The 5,978-nt window shown below is 44.6% G+C and overlaps 3 non-coding genes across 3 annotated transcripts in view; all 3 read right to left on the minus strand.

Moving 5' to 3' along the window:
• The window catches only part of LOC148165632 (large subunit ribosomal RNA), a 4,045-nt gene extending 3,661 nt beyond the window's left edge, over positions 1-384 (minus strand). The window contains exon 1 of the ribosomal RNA XR_015771298.1: positions 1-384. This exon is cut by the window's left edge and continues 3,661 nt beyond it. This is a non-coding gene — a ribosomal RNA (large subunit ribosomal RNA).
• A 658-nt stretch (positions 385-1,042) lies between these two features.
• On the minus strand, positions 1,043-1,199 carry LOC148165633 (5.8S ribosomal RNA). Its single transcript, XR_015771297.1, has one exon. It is a non-coding gene; the product is annotated as a 5.8S ribosomal RNA (ribosomal RNA).
• Positions 1,200-2,815: 1,616 nt separating this feature from the next.
• LOC148165634 (small subunit ribosomal RNA) lies at positions 2,816-4,737 on the minus strand. The gene has a single exon (XR_015771301.1). It is a non-coding gene; the product is annotated as a small subunit ribosomal RNA (ribosomal RNA).
• Between the last annotated feature and the right edge of the window lie 1,241 nt (positions 4,738-5,978).

Below are 5,978 nucleotides of genomic sequence, written 5' to 3' on the forward strand. Positions count from 1 at the left end.
CAACTTTCCCTCACGGTACTTGTTCGCTATCGGTCTCGTGGTCATATTTAGCCTTAGATGGAGTTTACCACCCACTTAGGGCTGCACTCTCAAGCAACCCGACTCTGAGGAGAGATCCTCCCGTTATCGGCAGCGGTCGCTACGGGCCTGGCACCCTCTATGGGCTGTGGCCCCGTTCAAGATGGACTTGGACGCGCCGCACGATCTCGGGATGACGGATCCTCCCTAACACCACATTTCCCGGCGTCCGGTTTCGGCCGCGGGATTCGGTGCTGGGCTTCTCCCTGTTCGCTCGCCGCTACTGAGGGAATCCTAGTTAGTTTCTTTTCCTCCGCTTAGTAATATGCTTAAATTCAGCGGGTAGTCTCACCTGCTCTGAGGTCGCATATGAAAAATAAAAATTTTTCATTCGGTCATTTCGACGATCACGACACGTCTCCCATTCCTTGCTATACGTGTTCGTCATTTTTCTTTTTAAAAAATGGCTAAGTTTACAGAAACGCTTACGATCTGACGTCTGTCGCGATTTGCATTACACGTCTCGGACACGACGACCGTCTATAACGTTCTCAACCTTAAAACGCCATTTTTTTTTTTAAATGACGACATGTTGAAGAAATAGGACGTGCTACGCCGAAAGACCAGCCAACAACTACAACAAGTAGTAGTTGGTCGCTTTCGCGTCTTAAGATGTCGCGCAAATTTACTCGCTGCACGAGAAACGCACACAAACACACGATTCTACGACACACCACGCAAGAACATGTGCCGACGTAAACACTTTCGTATTTATGATTCGCAAGGTGGACGTCCGACGGACTTTGTAAAAAAAAAATACAAAGCATACCCGTCCCGTCCTTTTTGACGAAAAAACACGCTCGAGTAAACGTCTCGGCACACGTTCGAGGCGTGCGTCGTTATATCGTGACGTAAGTGACGATCACGTACATTAATGAGTACCTATTCGACGCGTCGCAACACATCCAACACGCTCCGACGTTTTCGTCCGAAAACGAAAACCGAGCAGTCTTTGAAATTGACACGACCCTCAGCCAGGAGTGGTCCGGGAACATTATATCCGAGGACCGCAATGTGCGTTCGAAATGTCGATGTTCATGTGTCCTGCAGTTCACAAGTTGACGCGCAATTAGCTGCGTTCTTCATCGACCCACGAGCCAAGTGATCCACCGTTCAGGGTAATCTTTTTAAAATTTAAACGCTCGTTCCACAAGAACCCCGATCATGCCGATCGTCCAGCTGTCTATACACGTCTTGCAAAAATTTTTGCGTACGTGCGTACATCCGAAACGAAAATGATCTTCGTGGTTCCGAAACGTGCCACGTCTAAAATTTCGGTGTTGTGGTATGGATATTTATGATTCTCGCTCTTAATTGTCTTTCGTCCGTACTTTCTCGTCTGAAAGGGAACGCGATCGTCGGTCTCAGTTTTACGCGTACGAAAAAATTAAAAAAAATATTAACCCAAACACAAATTTGTATCCGCGCACCGAAAAAGAAGCACTTTTCTTTTTCACGCGGTCTCCGCTTTTACACGCAAAGTACGAGCATGTATGTGTGAAGATGGGACATGTTCGATACGATTTTAATTAGGAATTTGCCAATTTCCTTTTTCTCAGCAATAATTTTAATAAATAATGCTGCTTTCTCTCATAAACTACATTTTCGGTAGTTTTCCTTTATTGTGTCTTTCATTTAGTGTGCGTGTGTCAAGCACTTTAAAAAGTGTGACGAAGAGACGGTTTTTGATCGATCGGAATCAACACATCATTACATCATCGTACTCGTTATGAAAAAGCGAATTAGTATCCGCCGTAAGCGAAAAGAGATTTTCGCGGGCGGTCTTTGTGTTCGTGTTTCAATTTTCTTTCTATATTTTTTCGTCGCCAAACCGAAGACAGATCGTGAATTTTGACGAAAAAATCTATAGACGTGCCAGACTGAGCGTCTAACATAAAATCCTCAAGTTTACCGTTCTATATCGTGACTTAATGACGATTGACGGTGTATATAATTTTGAAATGGTGCAGTCGTACGCTCCGTAAAGAGAATTTTACCGTTTCTAACGAAATCACTTTACCACATCTACCAAAAACATTAAAAAAGCAAGGTGTGATGTGTGTGTGATCGCTCGTTTAACGGCGCTTTCAAAAAACTCTTTGAAGCGTCTAACGACGAACATCATTCACGCGAATCGTAAAATCGGGAGCGTTTCTCGCCGGTCCCGTAGCCGGGCGTAAATCATTTAAAACCCACGGAGTCGTAACCTAATTCGACACCTGCGATTTTCTTCTTTCTCGACTACTCTGCTACATCCTCTCCGTGTGTCCGAAAAAAGAGGACTTCTAACGTCTTTCGACTTTCGCGGTGGAGTTCACAACTTTCCGCGATCCGGTCGAAAAACCGAAAGCGTCCCTCCTTTTTTCCATCATTGGAAAAGATCGAGAGATAGTACAAAAAAAATCAAAAAATCTAGGTACCCGAAGAAACAGCCGTATGCCCGAGCGAATTCGGTTTTTCTCGTTCAAAAAAGGTGAAAAACTCGATCGCAAGGACCGGCGCTGCGGGCCAGCGTAACGCTATTGTTTTTCCGAATATGTACGATTCGTAGTTCAAAACGTCGTACACACGGTGTTTCAAAAAGAAACAAGCAACGGCACGACAAAAGATCGTGCCGTCGACTCCATGTCATCGACGACGGTGTTGTAAAAACATAAAGTGTACATCGACACGATCAAATAAAAATGCATAATAATAAATTATACATATGTCAAAATTCGTGTGTACGAGGACACGTTAATGATCCTTCCGCAGGTTCACCTACGGAAACCTTGTTACGACTTTTACTTCCTCTAAATGATCAAGTTTGGTCATCTTCCCAGCGACATCGACGACGTCGAAACGCCATCGCGTACCGGTCCGAAGACCTCACTAAATCATTCAATCGGTGAGTAGCGACGGGCGGTGTGTACAAAGGGCAGGGACGTAATCAACGCGAGCTTATGACTCACGCTTACTGGGAATTCCTCGTTCATGGGGAACAATTGCAAGCCCCAATCCCTAGCACGAAGGAGGTTCAGCGGGTTACCCGGACCGCTCGGTCAGGGAGGACACGCTGATTCCTTCAGTGTAGCGCGCGTGCGGCCCAGAACATCTAAGGGCATCACAGACCTGTTATTGCTCAATCTCGTGCGGCTAGAAGCCGCCTGTCCCTCTAAGAAGAATTGTTTGTACGCCGACAGTAAAAACCGCGCACGACCACCGGGCGAACCCAGGATCGACGGGCCTTTGGGATGTCGAAATACGCCTATTTAGCAGGCTAGAGTCTCGTTCGTTATCGGAATTAACCAGACAAATCGCTCCACCAACTAAGAACGGCCATGCACCACCACCCACCGAATCAAGAAAGAGCTCTCAATCTGTCAATCCTTCCGGTGTCCGGGCCTGGTGAGGTTTCCCGTGTTGAGTCAAATTAAGCCGCAGGCTCCACTCCTGGTGGTGCCCTTCCGTCAATTCCTTTAAGTTTCAGCTTTGCAACCATACTTCCCCCGGAACCCAAAAGCTTTGGTTTCCCGGAAGCTGCCCGCCGAGTCATCGGAAGAACGTCGGCGGATCGCTAGCTGGCATCGTTTATGGTTAGAACTAGGGCGGTATCTGATCGCCTTCGAACCTCTAACTTTCGTTCTTGATCAATGAAAGCGTTTTTGGCAAATGCTTTCGCTTCTGTCCGTCTTGCGACGATCCAAGAATTTCACCTCTAACGTCGCAATACGAATGCCCCCATCCGTTCCTATTAATCATTACCTCGGGGTTCCGAAAACCAACAAAATAGAACCGAGGTCCTATTCCATTATTCCATGCACACAGTATTCAGGCGAAGTTTTAGCCTGCTTTAAGCACTCTAATTTGTTCAAAGTAAACGTGCCGGCCCACCTCGACACTCAATGAAGAGCACCGCGGCGGGATTGAGTTGGGCCGCCCTCTCGAGCTAAGCCCACCGGCAGGACGTCCCGCGGCACGCCAGTTGACACCGCGAACGATGAACCGGCGGCGCGGGACACAGATTCGACTACGAGCTTTTTAACCGCAACAACTTTAATATACGCTATTGGAGCTGGAATTACCGCGGCTGCTGGCACCAGACTTGCCCTCCAATTGATCCTCGTTAAAGGGTTTAGAGTGTACTCATTCCGATTACGGGGCCTCGGATGAGTCCCGTATCGTTATTTTTCGTCACTACCTCCCCGTGCCGGGAGTGGGTAATTTGCGCGCCTGCTGCCTTCCTTGGATGTGGTAGCCGTTTCTCAGGCTCCCTCTCCGGAATCGAACCCTGATTCCCCGTTACCCGTTACAACCATGGTAGGCGCAGAACCTACCATCGACAGTTGATAAGGCAGACATTTGAAAGATGCGTCGCCGGTGCGAGACCGTGCGATCAGCGTAAAGTTATTCAGAGTCACCAAGTTGTACGATGACGGAGACCGCCACCGATTGGTTTTGATCTAATAAAAGCGCTCCTTCCGTTTCCGGTTGGAGCTCTGTTTGCATGTATTAGCTCTAGAATTACCACAGTTATCCAAGTAAATGTGGGTACGATCTAAGGAACCATAACTGATTTAATGAGCCTTTCGCGGTTTCACCTTAATTTGGCTTGTACTGAGACATGCATGGCTTAATCTTTGAGACAAGCATATGACTACTGGCAGGATCAACCAGGGAACTGCGTTCTTGTTTTAAAATAAGAGAGTTTTAGTCTTTCTTTCCTTCTAGTCATATAAGCTACAATAATCGTAGAATTTCGGAAAGACACCTGCTGCTCTTATAAAAAACTGAACACTTTCCTATTATTGTTTTGAAGAAAGTGTGCGTGTCTGCGAAACGAAAACCTCGTAAGAAGAGACGTAACGCCACGCGATCTTTCTGGATGGAAAATTTTTCGACATTTTTTTCACATCATCCTTGATTGAATCTCCTGCAACAATTTTATTCTTATTCATCCGTTCTAAGTTGTCGTCGTCGTCGAAATAAATAATTTGTACACACTTCGGGGTACACGTTTGTCAAAATTCATGAAATGCAACGTAACATTTTTACTTTAATAAATTTTTACAGTGCATTCAGATCGACTAAACGAACAACGACGGATGAATTGATTTATGGATTTTTATTTGTTGCGACTCATCGGAGGAGAGAGTGAAGAAAAAATAATCCAATATCATGGTTACGGAATAATTTTCTATGACTTTTTCATCCTTGTTTGAATCTTGCAACAATTAATTTTATTCATCCGTTCTAAGTTGTCGTCGTCGTCGAAATAAATAATTTGTACACATTTCGGTACACGTTTGTCAAAATTCATGAAATGCAAACGTAACATTTTACTTTAATAAATTTTTACAGTGCATTCAGATCGACTAAACGAACAACGACGGATGGATTACTTATTTTTGTTGCGACTCATCGGACGAAAAGTAGAAACATAATCCTCCATTGTAATATAGTTTTTACGGAAAATTTTTCTTTTATTTTATATCCTTGATTGAATGCTGCATTTTATCCGTCTTTTTTTCGTCAAAAACAGAGATCAATGCGATTCATCGGACGAAGAAATAATTTCCCAGTTCAAAATTTAGAGATTTTTGGGCACATCGACTTGAAATTTTATCGTAAAGAAAAAATATCGTCGTCGACAAGCAAAAGTTCAAACATTCTCCATACTCTTCGCTAGATTGAAAGCGACGGTTTATTGTGAGATTTCTCTTTAGAAATATTCACACGTTACGAGTTTATGAAATTTTATTTATTTCAAAATTCTCGCTCGGACTTTAGTGAGTTGACGCATTTGTTAATTTTTGGTCGTTCTGACACGAACACATAAAATCTTTGATTGCATTTGGACCGCTAACATAGAAACGCTCGCCGCATCCGCAATCTCGCTGTGCATGGTCAATGGCAAGATT

This window comes from Gnatocerus cornutus, unplaced genomic scaffold, assembly GCF_029298725.1.
Source record: "Gnatocerus cornutus isolate USDA-ARS CGAHR unplaced genomic scaffold, icGnaCorn1.1 ctg00000263.1, whole genome shotgun sequence".
NCBI lineage: Eukaryota > Metazoa > Arthropoda > Insecta > Coleoptera > Tenebrionidae > Gnatocerus > Gnatocerus cornutus.